The following is an 18016-nucleotide window of genomic DNA, read 5'->3' as shown; positions in this document are numbered from 1 at the left end:
TACTTTCCACTGCACCACAATGGGAACTCCTAAATGATTTGTTTTTTATTGAAGTATAAGGTGATTTACAATATTTCGGGCGTACAGCAAAGCAATTCAGTTATACATAAATATATTCTTTTTTAGATTCGTCTCCATTATAGCTTATTACAAAATATTGAATATATTTCCGTGTGCTGTATAGTAGGTCCTTGTTATTTATCTACTTTATATAGGATAGTATCTGTTAATCCCAAATTTCTAATTTATCCTTCTATTCCCCCTTCCCTTTGGTAACCATAAGTTTGTTTTCTATGTCTGTGAGTCTGTTTCTGTTCTGTAAATAAGTTCATTTGTATCATTTTTTTAGAGTCCACACATAGGTGGTATCATATGATAACTGTCTTTCTCAGACCTAGAAACAAGGGCATTACTAGAGGTTAAGAGGGTTGCTTCATAATAACATACACTTGATTGACCAGGAAAAAACTTAAACTAGAATGGATCTAGTAACATATTGCTTCATAATATATAAAGCAAAAACTTTATAAAGCACATGATTAAACTGAAAAATTCACCTCTCTATATTCCTCCCTAAATAACTGATTAATCAAGCTGCAGAAAATATGAGTAAGGAAAGTGAAAGATTTGAACTGTACAATTAACTAGCTTAAGCTAAGGAACTTAGATGGATCACTGCCTGCAAATCAATACTTTATTTTCAAGGAAATACAGAACATTTGTGAAACTATGTATGAGGCCATGAAATAAGTCTTAACAAATTCCAAAGAATGGAATCATGTAGATCACATTCTCTAATCACTATTAAAAAAGAAGATATTTAAGAGTTCCCGCTGTTGCACAGTGGGTTGAGATCCGCCACTGTCTCTGTGGTGGCATGGGTTTGATCCCACACCCAGTGCAGGATCCGGCGTTGCCACAGCTGTGGCATAGGTCGCAGCCACAGCTTGGATTCAATCCATATGCCATAAGTGTGGCCAAAAATAGAAAATTAAAATAGAAATTACTAAAAATATTCAACTAGAATTAAAATAGAAAAAAATTGCTAAAAGTTTCTAGAAATTAAAAAAATCAAAGCTCACAAATAAGTCATAAAGAAGAAACCAGTATGAAAATGTTAAAAACTTACATGTGAACAATAAAAAAAATTACATATCAAAATATGTGGAATACAAATACAGCTAATGCAATAGTTTGAGGGAAATTTATTGTGCTAAGTGTGTATATATGAAAGAAGAAAGGCTGTAAGTAATGGGTTAATCATGTAAATGTGAGAGATGAGAAAAAGAATAATGCCAAAGAAAGTAGAAGGAAGGAAATATACAGATGGCAACAAAGATTAAATAAAATTAAAAAGAATGGCAATAGAGAAGAGAGAGCAAAGCCTCGGTTCTTTGGAAAGTCTGAAAAGAACCTGTAACTGTTGAGATGGACCAAGAGCTAAAGGGGCAAGGCACAAAGTTGGGAGCAGGAAGTGGTAGCCACCTCTATAGGCTTCCTCGTCCCACTGGGGCTTAGAAGAGACTTGGGGTTTGTGCCCCAGAAGAGCCCTCACCATCCAAGTGGTCTTGACAACACTCAGAGCACATCTCATGTCTCTCCCCATATACCCCACTTGCTCTTGCTTCTTCTGGCAGCTCTTCCACTTTCTGGGGAAACAGTCCCAACCGGCTCCAAGATTTGCCAAAAATGGTGTTTGGTTTTTTGTTTCTCCTTCTCCTTGTTGTTTGGGGGTCATGCATAGAAGAGAAAGGGGACACGTCAGCATTAGGTTGCCATCCACCATCAGCAGCAGTCTGAGGGGAGGGGAACTGAGGCAGCAAGGTGGTAGTGGTGGTGGGAAGAGCAAGCTTCATCAGGTACCCTGGAGCCGATGTGGGAGGAAGGATAAAGAACTGGGAGCAGAAAGGACAGTGGGGCGGGGGATGGGCAGTCAAGCACCTCTGCAAGTTCTGTAGTCCTGGGGGAGGCACCTGCCATTCACTGGACCTGGGACTGTAGAGCTGAAAGACCCCCTGGTGAATTTCTAATAGACTTTAAACAAGGATTCCATTAAAATGCCATTTAAAATTTCTTTCTTCTAATTTAGCCATAAAAGAAAGAGATGAATCTCCAATACTCTGATTACATGTCATTCTAGTAAATCAAAATCCTTAATGATCAATACATTGCTTTTCAAAGAAATGAAAACAACAAAACCACATTTATAGAAACAAACACAAGAACAGCACCTGCCAGATTTTCAGAGGCTGGAGCTACATAGATAAAGTGAAATGATGCTTAAGACAGCAGCTTTCAAGAGGAGGTGAGGAAGAGATTTGGGGCTGGAAGCACTGCTTATGCAAACTGGGCTGTCTTTGGGAAAAAAAAAAAACACAATGTAAGGAGAGGCTTGGACTATTTTCCTTTTTCCCAGTGATAATTGAAGTTTCCAAGCCTAGAAAATGACCCTGCATATACTTTGAAGTAGTTAATTTCATACCAAAATGGAAGAACCATATAAGATGACAGTCAGGTGAGCCATAAGTCAGTGTCAGATTATTTGGGGACCTTGGTAAAGAGTCATATTAGATCCTGGAGCCATGGGCACCTCTGTCCTGTAGGCACCCACCCTTCTTCTCTCTTGTGTCTTGTGCTTTTTTCCAAAGTGTCTGCTTGGTGAGATTAAATTGTCAGCCCATGAAATGGATTTGTGCATCCCAGCTGCAGATCACCTATCTGTCACATCAGTAGCATTATGCTGTAAATCATAGCCACAAAAGGACTTTTAGAGTGGTTTTCTTTCCCCAGCTGATGATATATAAATATACAAAAAATTTAACTCAAAATTACCTAGGGAAGGTAATGGGGGCAAATAACATACAGCTGAATACAAAACTGAAAGCAGTTTTCATGTAGCATTTAGGCAGTTTCATAAAGCTCTTTACACTCTCCTTACACAAATGCAGAATTGATTCTCTAAGTTTGAAGTGAGTGACATTTCTCTCAGTAAAGCCCCCATCCTGCCCCTAACTAAGTCAGTCTTTGAGCCTTTTCCCCAATAACCTTCTGCTGGTTTCCTGCTATTCTGGTCTTACTGTCACTAGCAATTGATCACATGAGCTCATTCGCAATAGGGTGTTTATGGTGCATTATTACCTCGGACTAAAGCCAACCAAGGTCTTCTAAATTTTAAGAAGAGATGATGAAAAGGAACAATTGCCCAATGGCAGAAGGGCAGAGCTGGGTAGAGGTGCTTTTCTATTTTCAAGTGCTCACCTCCTCTTATGGGCTGCCCTGAATAAAGGCACTACAAAATCGCTGGCCTTTTACTTAAACTCTTACCAGTTCTCCTAAGCCAAGTAAATATTTACATGATGTTTATGATTTATGCATTAATCATTTATATGATGCAAGATTTGAAATGAAAAGGTTAAAAACCCCTGAGCTTTCTCAATAAACTTAAGGATATTTATATACATACAAATATACATACATATATACTTTTTACTTTAACACTTATGTTCTTCCTTCTCCAGTATTTCTGTTCCCTTAATGTGACAGATACTATAGTAAACACTACTAGGGAGGTATAGGTGATTATTGCCACTTAGGGAGCAATTTGTAAGTTGTCAAGTTGTAAGTTCATATAAAATAGGACCCTTCAGTTCTACTTCTCGGCATACATCCTCAACGATTTCTTCTGCATGAGCATAAATACATTTCAAAGATGTTTATCACACATCTATGTAATAACTGCAGAAGTCCATCATGGAGGCAACAGATGAATAAAATATGGTATTTTCACATGATGAACATAATCTGTATAAACATTGTGATAGTTCTCTCTAAAAGACTGAGCGATAAACAAGTTTCTTTCACAGAGAGTAATAGAGAAACAACCCTCATGGAAAACTCTATGGTGAAATGGGCCATGAAGAGCCAATAAACATGAAGATATACTCTGTCCCACTAGAGAAGAAAAGCAAAGCAAAAAACAAGATTTTGATTTTTTTTCCCTATGCCTGTGAAACTGATAATGTTGATAAATAATTACATTTATTGCTGGCAAGGCATGGGATTTGGCACACTCATACACTCCCAACAGCAAACTAAATGTATAAACTTTCCTGGAGAGTTATTTGGCAATATTACCACAAACTGAAAGAAAAGTAAATTTTGACAAAGTAATTCGTCCTGAGAAAATAAAAATGTGTGCAAAAATGACATTACAATAAAATGTATAAAGTCCTTAATGTTTTAAAAGAATGGTTTTGTTGAATAAATTATGGTACACTGATGAAATGGATTATAAAAACAATGACACAGAAGAAAAATCATTGACATTAATGCTGTTCATATGTTGAGTTAAAAAAAAAGTCTCTTATTTGTGTTTAAAAAAGTATACTCATCTGGCCATTATTCAAGGACTTTTGGTATCAGAGAAGAGTCACTTAAAGTAAATCCACTTAAAATGGGAATCAAAATTTCACAGTAAATAATAGGAAATTAAAAGCTTTGATTAGTCTTATATTTGAAGAAAAAGAAAATATATTTTATTTTCTATTTTACCAAATTCTAACAACACGGGAAGTGATACTTAGGATAGATCTTAAATTCATGTTGAATGCTAAAGTGTTAAGAATAGCCAAGACAGGTTGTGGTACATGGAATAACTTGCCAACAGTGACCTGCTGGAGAGCAGAGGGATCTCTACCCAATATCCTGTGATAATCTGTATGGGAAAAGAATCCGAAAGAGATTGGATGTATGTATATGTATAACTGAATCATTTTGTTGTACAGAAGAAATTATTCTTCAACAAAACTTTAAAAAAATGAAAAAAACCCACAAGAAAACAAAGCAACAGAAACAAACAAACAAAAAAGAATAGCCAAGACAATTTTGTAGAAAATGGCTAAGAAGGGAAGATTTATTATAAAGCTTTAATAATTAAATGAAAATGGTACTAGCTCAGGAATCACAAAAAGATTAGAACAGAAGAGAGTTAAGAAACAGATCCAAAAATATAACCAGAATCAGTATATGACAGAGATGGCAACAAAATTAATAAGAAAATAGTTTTCTACCATAATAATGGAGTAACCAGTTTTCAATATGGAAAACAATTAGATCCCTGTCTCACACAGTACAGAAATAAAAAATTCAGATGAGCTCGAAGATCTAAAAGTTTTATCTAAGAAAAAATGGCAATGCATAGAAAAGAAAACTTGAAAATCAAAATATATCTTTAAAGACCTCTAAGGGAAATGCAAAGTAAACGCAGTGGCATATATTCCATGCTTGTGGGATTAATAAAAATTAAAACATCTGATTAACGGCAGACACAGCCAAAAATATTGGGATACAAGGAACTCCAATATGGTGGGAGTATGAAGTAACACAACGGTTTCAGAAGGCCATCTGCAAAACCTAGCAGAATTGAAGTAACAGAGAGATGTTGATGCAAGCATATCCTACCACCCCATTACTCCACATCAGGGAGTAACACATTCTTGTACATTATCTACAAGACCCTATCAAGGATATTCCCTGCAGTATTTTTTATAATAGCTAAAGGTAAAAACACCTTTTTGTCCTTCAGTGGGGAATCAACTCTGGTATATCAAACAAAGACTACCTTAAAATGAATAAACTAGATCTAGAGTTATCAACATGTTATCAACACATATATTGGGTGAATATATATTGGGTGATAAAAGCAAATCACAAAAACTAATGACAGGCCTCAATTTATACAGAAACTTTTAAATAATCTGTTTATTTCAGTTTTTTACATATCATTTTATTAAAAGGCATATATTGTTAGTCCTCTATCTATGCATTTCTCTCTTCCACTCTTCAATCTTCCAGGTAAACAAAGTTCTTCTGAGAGCACCTTTTTTTAACTGAAGTATAGTTGATTGACAATGTTGTATTGGTTTCAGGTGTTACAGGAAAGTGATCCAGTTATACATATATAATTTTCCATTATAGTGTTTATACTATATTTAATATAGTTTCCTGTGCTATATAGTAGGTTCTTGTTGTTTACTACCTATTTTATATATAGTGCTATGTATCCGTTCATCCCAAATTCCTAATTTATCCCCCCCAGCCATTTCTCCCCCTTTGGTATCCATAAGTTTGTTTTCTATGTCTTGAGTCTATTTCCATTTACACAAAATTTTAAACTCAAAATGAGACTGTGCACACCCTCAGACCCACTGTCACAGGTTGCATGGACTCAACCCCAAATTCTCATCCTTCTGGATTTCTCTCTTGCTCAGCAAGTAGCTATGTAAGGTGCTGTACTAGGTGCCAGGGAGGACAAAAGAATTATGCAAGACTCCTCTCACCCTGCAGAGGGTACAGTTCAGCTAGGAAAGTTGTTTGAGAGACCGGTTCTCTCTGCTCACTCTGGCTCACATAGTGTGTAAACTTAGAAAGAGTGCTTAATTGTCAAGGCCCAGTTTCTTCATCTGTAAAATGAGAAACTCACCCTCCTCCTATTTTGAACATTAAATGAATATATACACAGTGTCCAGCATGAGCAAACATTCAGCCCTCTTGGCAATCATAGGCGTGGCAGCCATCACATGAATAAAGGCTTCTAAACAGCATCTCAGTCACCCTGATAGTGAAAAGGTGATGGATGCGAGAAGGGCGCCGCATGGCTCCTCTTAGCCCTCTCCACAGCGGGACACAACACTGCCAACCCCAGTGGGTTCCCCTGTGACTCGCCCACCTTCTTGTGGAACACAGGGCATTTCTTCCAGCAGCAGTCTGGCTACATCCAGGCCTATTGATTCTTCTGAGTTGCCCATTGGCAGTGCTCGATGATCAGGAAACAAACTCCTCTCATACCTTTGGATAGATTCTGGGGTGAAATGAGACCAAAAGAACCATAACACATCTAAGCTAGCTTCTCAATTACCTCTTTAAAATCCCAAGGACACACCACAACTCCATACTGTTAAAGAGAAAGCAACAGTGTTTCAGCTCCGACATAGGCCTGCTTCCAACCCACAAGCCACCCTCCTCAAATGCTGAAATAGGAGTCTATCCATGGACTTCGTCGCAGGCAAGTGGGGGCGGCTGCCTGCCAGACGCTGGAAAAACCATAGTGTTTGGAATCACTTTTGGAGATACCGAGCTGTTAAATTTTATTCCTGGGATTCATTCCTGAGGGCTTGGGAAAGGATGGTAGGTATTTCAGTTATCTGGCCAGTGTGGCGCCACCATGTGGCAACAGCACAAACAATTCATAATTCACCCAGCCAAAATTGTCATTCTCCACCAATTTTTAAATTTGAGGAATTGAAAATACTTCTATTTTTCTATGTAAAATGAAAAATTCACTTATATATTTTCTTCATTCATATTTTATTATCACACTATTTCATATTTGCATCATTCACATACCCTCAATGAATAAACCAGTCTCCAACATCAGCACTGTAATAGCTGGGGTTGTGTTGTTACATCACCCAAGAACTGATGATCAGATTGTTGGGGACAACCAGACCAGACTCCACCCAGATCTTAAAGCCAAATTCTTTATTCTAGCTTTTTGGACTGGCTTAGGTATTGCTACTTTTGGTTTGCACACATTAAAAAGGAGGTGAGGTGAGGGGTTCCCACCATGGTGCAATGGGTTATAAAACCCACTGCAGTAGCTCTGGTTGCTGCAGAGGTGTGAGTTCGATCCTGGGCCCAGGAACTTTGATATGCCTGGGTGTGGCCATAAAATTAAAAAAAAATTTAAGGGGGTGAAAAAGATCAAGCTGTTTCATTTTAGCTTTGAAACTAAAATGCCAAAATAAATCATATTAGTAATAAAAAAATAAAACATCTGACAAAACTAAGTAGGATGATGGGTACCCTCAGTGGGGGATGGGAGGGATAGTTCCTGTAGGGGTTAATTGGGAGTCTGGGAATATTCTAGGTCTTAATCTGGGCACTTGTTATACAAGTATTTTCAGTCTGTAAAAATCCATTGAGTGTACACTTCAGATCTGTGCTGTTTTCTGTGATGATGTTATACCTCAAAGTCTGACCAGTCAGTCAATCTTCCTTAACCTGCTTTTGAGACAAAAGGCTGTGAAAACACAGTCATAACCAGGAAGGCAAAAAGAGGGGCATGCCCAGTTCTCTATGAGGTATTTCAGTCTGTGCATCAATTGCTCTAAAGACCACCGCCACAGATGAGCCCTCCTTCTGTCCCTCTGGACAAGGAAGAAGGACACAGGACACAATCTATACCACGGTCAGCGGAAACTGCTAAAGGTGGCTAAGACTTCACTTTTTCAAAAGTGAACAGATCCTCAAGCAGAGAATTCCCATTCCTCCTCCACACAGGAAACCTAGACCACAAAAAGAATCCTGCCACAGAGAGATACATACCATCTCCATAGAGACAACCACACACATACGCACACACACACACACTGCCCTGCCACCTGACACAACACCCGACTCCACAGAGACAGCCCCCAGCCCCATAGAGACAGGTGGCTTTCAGCTGGCAGAGATAAACCACAGATGTGTGGGGGAGGTAAATTAGGAGAGATGGGGCTGCCCATGGCCAGACAAGGAACATCCACGGGAAGATGGAAAGTGGTATTTTCAAAGTCCTATCAGACTAAATTTGTCAGGAAAGAAGGATTTTTAGGTCTGTGAATGGGGTCCCAGAGGCTGCTATAAAAATTTATTTAAATTACCTCCCATTTCCACCCACAACTCAGATCCTCCTGGACCACCTTCCTTCTGCTTTCACATTTATCAGGCCCCTGAACCTCAGCCGCCTTGGGAAGACCAAAAGCCGGGATTCTTCTATTTTATAGATTTAATCCGGGATTCTTCTATTTTATAGATTTAAAAATTGAGGCTCTAAGATGTTTGTCTGACATCACAGAACTATCGAAGTAGCCATCTCATCCCTGAGTTGGGGTGAGGGAGGCTGAGTTGGAAGGACACGGTGATAACGTCAAAAGAGGAGAGGCAACCCTCTCTACAGCTCAAAGCTCTAAGAACCGCCCATATCCCCACGCGAGCTGCCTCAAAGGATCTGAAGTAAAGGAGTCACGTCTGGCGACGTTTACTCATTCTGGGACTGGTCTCCACTGTCCCCTGGGAAAGTGTGAAACAAATCCAGATTAAGGAGTAGGGCAGCAGGCAGAAATGAAGCTAGACTTGAGACTCTTATTTTTCAAGAGCAGATGGGAGCCAACCTCAGAGAGTACTGCTTCTCTTAGGAAGTCCCTGGGCCCAAACTGGTGTGTGCAGTTGAGTCTCTGGATACTTTCTTATCCTCGGGTCAAGGCTTATTTGGGAAAAGGAAACAGAACAGGACGGATCTAAGAGCAGGCAGGCACCTAGCAAATTCCCCTACCCTGCGGAGACACTAGTAAATTAAGTGATGGGGAATGGCGGGGATGCAAATACTGCAGGGCCGGGGATTCCCGACGCTGCAGCGCTTCGCTTCGCGATCACCGAAGGTCCACCGCGGTTACCTCCGGATCTCTGTAGGCTCTCGACCTCTCCAAATGCGGCGGAGTAGGAGAGGATGGAGGAGACCGGGATGAAGCTTAAGCAAGCACCCCCCCCCCCCACACACACACACACACCCGGCAACAGCCGCTCTTCCTCAAGCAGTCCCAGAACCCGGCCAGAAGGTATTGACTCCGGTTCTTAGTCTGCGCACCAGTCGTGACCTTGAGCGACTTCCTCACTAGCCCCATTTTACAGAAATCAAGAGTGGGAAAGAGTCAGCTCCGCGGTTCTGGGCTGCTTGGGGCGCTTATCCGTTGGTTTAAGACACCCCGCCGGCGCGCCGGGAACGTAGTGGGTGCGCGGTGAACCGCAACCCAAGAGCTACGTGGCCACTGGGGATCGGAAACCGCAAAGGAAACCCAGAGCCGAGCTCCGACCCCTGCAGCGGGAAAAAGGGGCGGTTCCGATTCTGCGACTAACCCTTAGCAAGTTCGATGACTCCCCCCTCCACGCCCCTCCGCAGAGGCGGACTGGCCGTGTCCTGGGGCCCTGGCCTGAGGATTCGAACAGGGTGTGCAGGGACACGAAAAACACCTCCACACACCTACCCCCGAAGTTGCGGCAACGTAAGGTGGAGAGTGGCGCAAAGCTGCAGGAGGGGAGGGGAGGGGACGGTACTCACTCAGGGCGGCCGGGTTGGAGCAGGTCGGCGACTGGAGTCATCGATGGCGGCAGGGCTCAGGCCACCTCTTCTCAGGACGCCTGGGAAACCTGCCGCAGCGCGCCGCGTGGATTATGAGGTTGCGAGCAGCGAGGCAGGGGAGCGGGGCGGTCGGCGCGCCAGATCTTAGCTGCAGCGCCGCGGGGATTTGGCCGCCAGAACCGCAGCCGCAGCGGGAGCCCGGAGCAGGCGCGGGAGGCGGGAGCGCGGCGGCAGTAACTGCTGCGAAGGAGGCGCCAGCGCCGCTAGCAGCCTGGGCCGGCTTGGCCGCAGCCCCTGCTGACACCTGCTTGCCGCGCCCACGGCCAATCAGAGGCGCCTGGGGCGGGGGCGCGTGCGGAGGCGGGGCGGGGGCGCGTGCTGGGAGCCCTGCCGGCGGAGGGCGCGCGCTCGCGCCTGCGCCGGGGCCAGGGGTGCCAGCCCAGCGGGCTCCTCGGGCCCTCCTCAGGCGCGCGGGAGGCACGCGCAAGAGGGGCGGGGCGCAGCGGGAGGCGGGGCTGGGGACTCTGCCTGTAGTCCCTTGCTCCGCTTTTCTTTGCGGCGCAGTGCGGTGTTGGGGCACCGACTCTGCGATCCCCAGAGGAGACCTCAGGTCATTCCCAGCTTTGAAATAAAGCTTTTCCTGTCGTCTGCCCCTGAGCCCCGGGCGATTGGACCCGTCCTGATCACCGAGTGACGGACCACCCGAATCCCCAGAGCCAGCCTGGCTCGCGGAGTGTGGGCGCCCTCCCTCCCCAGCCAGCTCTTCCTCACTTCACAGTGTCTGGGTATTTAATGTCACCGTGGTGTCCCCTGATCTGGGTTCCTTTAGTTCTCTCCTGAATTTCCTGCGCTAGCGATGCTCCTTCATTCCACATACATTGATTGGTTTTGCGCTTGGCTCGGGTTGCTTGCTGTCCCAGGGTACTGCGCTCCCAAAAGTCCCAAAGCTCCCATCGCTGCCGCACCACAGGGTTAGTGAGACCTCGCTGTCACAAGGACGCCCAAAGTTTGCTGCCAGTGAGGACTGCATTCGGGCTTTTGCCTGGAGTGCCAGGTCCCCAAAAATGGAGTTGAAAAGTTCCCCTCCAAGCCAGGGTTTCACTGTGCGTTTGCATCCTTTGGGGCCCAGAGCCCGAAATCTTTCTAAAACGAACTGCCATAGCCCCCAAAACTCGGAAAGTACATTGTCGATTTTCGCCGCAGGACGGAAGTTGCGCCGCAAGGATAACGCTACTGGGGTGATTCCTAAAACCTCTGGAATCCTCCCTCTCTCAGGAGGACTGAGGCTATTCTCTCCGTGTAAATTTGCGCAGTTAGAAATGAACGGCTGATTGGCTGATCTGTCCGCAGCAGCCCAAAAGAAAACAAACAAACAAAAGAAAAACCTTTAAGAAGGGAACTTGAAAGGAGTTGCCTTCTCTAAAGATCTCTCCCTCCAAGGTGATTTTATTATCCACAAACTGGTTAAAGTGGAAGGAAGTTTGTGTTTTGTTTCTATTTTATTTGCATTCATTTTAATTGTATTTATCTACGTTTGATTAGCATCAGGCAGTGGTATGAAATTTTAGAAGTGCAAATGGGTACACAGTTAACAAGACTCCCCGCCACCCTAGTCTCCCAGCCTCTCATTTTCTCTTCCTGGAGGCAACCATTACAATCAGCATTCACAGAGTACCCACCTAGAGAGAATCTGCATATATAAAACCAACTGTATTGTCTAATGTTCATAGTTTTACCTTTTGTAATAGAAAATGCTAGGTCTAACTTCAGGCACAGATGGATTCAGGGGTTCTCCAATGATGTCAATAGAACTGGAATCTCAGTACCCCCCCCCCCTTCTTCCCTTCCCCTTCTCTCTCCCTCCTCCTCTTCTCTCCACTTTCCTCTATGGGCTTCATTGTTCAGCAGACTTACTGAATGGTGGCCTCTGGAGCTTCAGCTTTGTCTTCTCAGTGGTCAGGATCCAAAAATGAGGCAAGTCTTTTCTTTCCTGGAATGCACATTAATCCACCCAAGTAGACTGATTTGCCCTGCTTCAGTTATGCTTTACCCCTTGAGCTGTCTGGGACTTGGGTATTCTGATTGTCTGCCTTGGGGTATTCTTATTGTTTGCCTGGGATATTCTGATTGTTTGCAAGGAGAGTGAGATGAACACAGTGGTGGGAGTACACTCATCCAAATATTTGAGGGTAGTTCATGACTGGTCAATGGTAAGACACATGAAAATGCTCATGTTCATTTCTGTCCCGACATTGTGAAGATCTCCACTTCTACACCTGGATTCCAGGCCAGGAGGATAAAGTTTGGAAGGTAGAGTGTGTAAAGATTACTTTCCAAATGTGGCTTGAGAGTGGCTGCATCATGACAAGAATGGGGTAGGTTCAAAGGTTATTAGGCATCAGGTGTTTGCAAAGCTGACCTAATATATAAAATAACCTCTTTATAGATGCCTACAAAATCAAGGTCCTAACATCTTCCCTTAGTTATAAATGGTTTAAAAGAAGGGCAGATAAATACAGAATAGTTCAATGATTTGGGCAAGGTCACAAATGAAACAGGAAGCAAGTCCAGATTGAAATCCAAAGACATTACCAGTGAGAAAGAGCCCCAACTCTCTATTTGTCATCCTTTAGGTTAGAAATAGGCACAGCTTTAGTTCTTCACTGGAGTTATTATGATTTTTTTTAATGTTCCCCATGAAAGATTTGGCATTTGAAGACAATTTGGGTAACAATGAGCTGACAACAAGATAACCTAAAATGCCTCCCCTTTGATTACTCCATCCTGAGCTGTCATCCAGCAAAATTTTACCAAATTCCAGCAATACCCATCCCTTCTTTTGCCCCTTATGACTCACAGACAGTGCTTGCTTTTCCATTTTCTTCATGATCTTGACCACTGTAAGAGTTTTAATGGATCCTTCCTTTATCAAGAAGAGCTCATTGACTTTTGGGCACCAAGGAAATGTATTGTGTCTTCTTAAAAACATGAATCAGTCTAGAAGATTGATGAGTTTATACTGGCAGGAAAAGGCCATGTCTCAGGAGGATTCTGGGTAGAATTAAAAGAGAATTAATCACAAGACTGGGATGCCAGTCTGACCTTACCAGTTCCTGTTTGTGTGACCTTGGGCAACTTAGCTGAATCTCAGATTCCCTATGTGTAAAATATGGTGTAATCCTCTCCACTGCCTGTAAGATTGTTATTAACTGATACAATGTATGTGAAATTGCTTTGCACATAAGATTTAACATATGTTAGTAATCTAAAAATTGTAATTTTAACCTGGAAAAAATGAGCTTATAAGAGACATTTTTATGCCATCGTGTGGCACTCTGGCATAGAAATGGTGAGGCTTTCACCGACCACTTCCCTGTCAGCCAAAACATGACATCTGATTTTCCAAAAAAAATTTCTCTCTCCTTCTTCCATGCCATTTAGCACTCATAATGTAATATTAGTTATTCAGGTGTATTTCCAATCTTCCTAACTAGATTGAAAATGCCTTGAAATTGGGACCATGTCACATATTTGTTTCCTATGGACACCTGGAACATTATCTTGATAAATTGTAGACATCCAATAATTATACATTGAATAAAAAGTGAGTAAAAGAAAAAATTGACAAATTGGACCTCATCAAAAAAAAAATTGTTCTGTGGAAGACTCTTTTAAGAGGATGAAAAGACAAATGATATTTTTGGAAATACATTTTCAAATAACATCTGACAAAGGACTTGTGTCTGGAATATATAAAGAACTTTCAACATTCAACAGTATAAACCCCCAAACAGCCAATTAGAAAATGGGTAAAAGACAGATAATTCTCCAAAGAGTGTATAGAGCTGGCAATGAGCAGATGAAAAAATGCTCAACATCATTAGCCATTAGGAAAATGTAAGTTAGAACTGTAATGTGATATCACTACATACCTGTCAGAATGGGTAAGAATGAAAGATAGTTTCAAGGCCAAACATTGGGGCAAAGACAGAAAAACTGTGTCACTGATGCACTGCTGGTGGGAAGGTAGAACAGTGCAACCACTCTGGAAAATAGTTTGTTGTTTCTTTTAAAACTAAAATCAAGCCTACCACCTACCATACAACCCAGCAATTTCACTTTGGACATTTATCCTAGAGAAATGAAGACTTACATTCACATAAAAGCTTTTACAAACCAAGCCACACAGGACCAGCCAATAAGCAAGAGAACAGAGGACCACCACCCATGTCCAGTTTGGTTGCTGAATAAGGAAACAAGATAGACCCCAATGGACTAAGTAAACACTCCTGTCTTTGGGCAACTCCAGAAGAGTGAAAGGCTTCAAAACAGAAATCCTGGATGTTCTGCTCTTCAACAGTGATAAATTAGAAAAACAAAAGTCATATGACTGGGGAGTTCCTGTCGTGGCGCAGTGGTTAACTAATCCGACTAGGAACCATGAGGTTGCGGGTTCGGTGAGCTGTGGTGTAGGTTGCAGACGCAGCTTGGATCCCGCGTTGCTGTGGCTGTGGTGTAGGCTGGTGGCTACGGCTCTGATTAGACCCCTAGCCTGGGAATCTCCATATGCCGCAGGAGCGGCCCAAGAAATAGCAAAAAGACAAAAAAAAATCATATGACTAGATAAGTATCTTGCGTTATGAAACAGATCACACTAGACTAAACAGAAATAGAAATGGAGAGAAAAGGATTTATTATTTCTGGCATGTACAGTATTTTTCTATTTTTTAAAGACAATTTCTATTTTTTAGAACAATTAATATTTTATTATAGAGATATTTGTTCCCTCCTAAATAATGGCTTTCAAAAAGCTTTGCTTCTTTCTTTCATAAAGTTAATTCTATCTTGGAAGGACAATGTAGAGGTAATAATAGAAAATTTGCTATTCACTGACTAGGGCATCTAATAAGGGATGCTGATGCTGCTGAGAGATGCTGATAATAACAATATTATTTTACAGGCATGTAGATGATTACTGACTTACAGAGTCTTGATTTGTGACTCTCTCCTGTTATGATTTTTCTTACTATAAATCAGGTCCCTACAATAAAGCCCAGACTTGGATAATAACTTCTATAGCCAAATCAGATACACTGCTTCTCTGAATCCCAAACAGGTAGAGATCCATGACAGTTGACTCAGCCTGCAGCTGTGCTAAGGATTAATAAAATTAGCAGTGATGCCCGGAAACTTAGCCAAGGCCATATGTGTGAGTGTATACCTCCTTCTTAACAATCCTCAGACCCTGAGAGATGGTTTAATTGTCTTGATTTTATTCACTGGGGCTTAGACAATAAGGTTGCTATGGACATGGTAAAGTCAGGCATCACCAAAGGAAACGAGAGATAAACTTGCCCTCTTTCCCTCTGCCATATCCTCCTTACCCTGCTCTGCATTTTCTTTATTCCTTTAACATACTATCAACTTTCTTATTGTGTTTCCTATTTATTGTTTGTCTTCCCCCTCTGGAATGTAAGCTGTGTGAGAATAGAGCTCTGTTTTGTTCACAGATATCTCCAAGTGCCTTGGACAGAGCCTAGCACAAAGGAAGTGCTGGATAAATATGAATTGAATGAATGAAGATGCCAGAGAAAGTTTACACCCTCATTTACAATTCAAAGATATTCTGAGGCTTCCATGCATACTGAATATTCATACTGATGTTTTTTAATCAGGTGACCTGAATTTCATGTATTTTCAAGTCCCTTTAAGAAGTGAAAAATCTCTCTGCTGGTTGTGATGATATTACCAGTTCATTGAGGATATTTTTCCTCTCAGCAATCCCCCATCCACCAGCACCACTACTACATTTAGGGCTAAGCCAAGAGGCTTCTGGCTCCAGGAGACAGAAAAGTGGATCCTACCTGGGACATAAAAATCTAAGGGTAGGGGAAGAGGGTATTATATAGGGGAAACTTCCCTATAGGAAGAAAGGAAAAGAAGAAGAAGCACTGTCGCTTCCAAGAGAGGAAGAAAATAATTTGGAAGAAATGTGAGTTCCCTGGAAGACACTATTTGGTTCTTTTAAGGATCCAGGAGGAAATCTCTTCTTGGTCCTTTCAGAAATGTGGGAGGATGTTGGGAAGATGGAAAGAATATAGCATTTGAGGTGGCCTGAGTACAGAAGGAGCTAGTAATGTTGAGCTCCTGAGAGACTGAATGCCCAAATGGTCAACAGCCAGACCATACATAGCAATAGGACTCTGAATCATGACCTCACCAGCAACCAGCTCGGGAAGACAAACCACAACCTCAGCAGCAATCAGCCCTCAATGGACTTGGTCAATGGCTACCAGCTTCCCCATTTTTTTTTTTTTTTTTGGTCCCAGCTTCCAATGGAGACTAAGTAGAGAAAGGAGAAAGCTAAATATGCTCTCAAACTGCGGGTGAAACCTTCCCTTCTTTTCATTATAAAGCTTTCCTATTCCCCTCCTTGCCTTTGAGTCTCTGCCAAACACAGGCTCTAAATAAAAAGCTTCTGTTTGCTCTCATTTGATGGTCTTCATTTATTTCCATAGTTTACCTAAAGGTCCTACCAAGACATTCTGCATTGCTCACTGCTGGAGAATCCCAGCCTTCAACCAGGCATGATATCCACAGGGGTTGCTTGTGGCTTGTCGGGTTCTCACCGATATTGTGTGTCACCCCTGGGTCTGAACTCCACTCTCTCTGTATTTGATTTCCACAGCTGTTTGTTCTCTGTTTGGTACCTGGGTTTTGTTATCGGTCCCTATTTGTTTGCCATCCTTGGTGGAATCAGATCATTCTTTTCCAACCCATTTTCCTCACTTTTTGTGCTTCTATTTTGCCTTGTGTTGTCTAAAAGTGTTTGTCACATGAAGGAGTATCACAGGGTAGAACACAAGCATAGGACCTTTATGCTTAAATTTGTGGTTCTCACCAAACCAGAGTCCAGTTAAACAAATGTCGCCAAGTTGCCAATAAAACTAGGTGAATTTCTCCTTCCATAACATTTGTCTGTTTGTTCTGAGAGCTTGGCTTTTATCCCAAGAGAATGTTTTCTTTGGTTTTCCACCTGCCTGGAAGTGCCAATCGTCAGACCTTCAATCAGAGGCAGCCAACCATCAGGCCAGGTGTCTAAGATACAAGGTCCCCAAGCATCACTTTAGATTCACTGTTGCCTGCTCTCAAGGGATCATCTAAGTCTCAATCCTCTCCTCCTCCTGGAGAAGCTCTTCCTTTCTCCCTGAATTCCTACTACAATCCTAATTCTTGTACCTCTTGCTCTAAATAGCCTAACTTCATCAGTGATGGTTTGGATCTTCAGTAGCCACTCGGGGAATATTTGGCTTGAATGGAATTATTCATTTGAGAGGTGCCTTAGAAAATAAAGGGACTAAGATTTAAGGGTAGCATTTTTTTTTTCAAGCAGAGCTTTCCAATGAAATTCTGATTGAAAAATTTCTTCACTAAAAGATTCTTTGACCAAAGCTAATAAGCAACCTGACAAACTGGACTCATTTCCTGAATAAATTCTCCCCCCTTTGTCCTCTAAGCTGCTCCCTCCCAGAGCTAGCTCTCCCCCTTATCCTTCTGATTTGTCTCCTTCCATACTTTGATCAGCTCCTCCCTCTTCTTTCCTTTGACCAGATCCCCAACCTTTTCCTACTGTCTGTCCTAAAACCTCATATATCAATTGGTTCTAAAAATCCCTCCCTCCCATCAGTTAGGTATGCCTTGGACCTGAGCTGAATTAACAGTTATAATTCAGAATTTCCCTAACCCAGAAAAGACCAGCTGCTATTCATAGAATTTAGACTTCCTTTGGATGCATATGTCTTAGAGTTACTTGAACTATGTTAACTTGTACACATGTTG

General features: G+C 42.1%; 1 protein-coding gene across 1 annotated transcript in view; it reads right to left on the bottom strand.

Annotated features, from left to right (window-relative positions):
• The window catches only part of MYRIP (myosin VIIA and Rab interacting protein), a 208961-nt gene extending 198533 nt beyond the window's left edge, over window positions 1-10428 (bottom strand). Inside the window, exon 1 of the mRNA XM_047770482.1 lies at window positions 10157-10428. The gene's annotated coding sequence lies outside the window, so the exon portion shown is untranslated. The remainder of the gene's footprint in view (window positions 1-10156) is intronic.
• Between the last annotated feature and the right edge of the window lie 7588 nt (window positions 10429-18016).

Source organism: Phacochoerus africanus, chromosome 1, assembly GCF_016906955.1.
Source record: "Phacochoerus africanus isolate WHEZ1 chromosome 1, ROS_Pafr_v1, whole genome shotgun sequence".
Classification (NCBI taxonomy): Eukaryota; Metazoa; Chordata; class Mammalia; order Artiodactyla; family Suidae; genus Phacochoerus; species Phacochoerus africanus.
The sequence above is the reverse complement of the archived record's forward strand: the minus strand, read 5'-3'. Positions and strand labels throughout refer to the sequence as shown.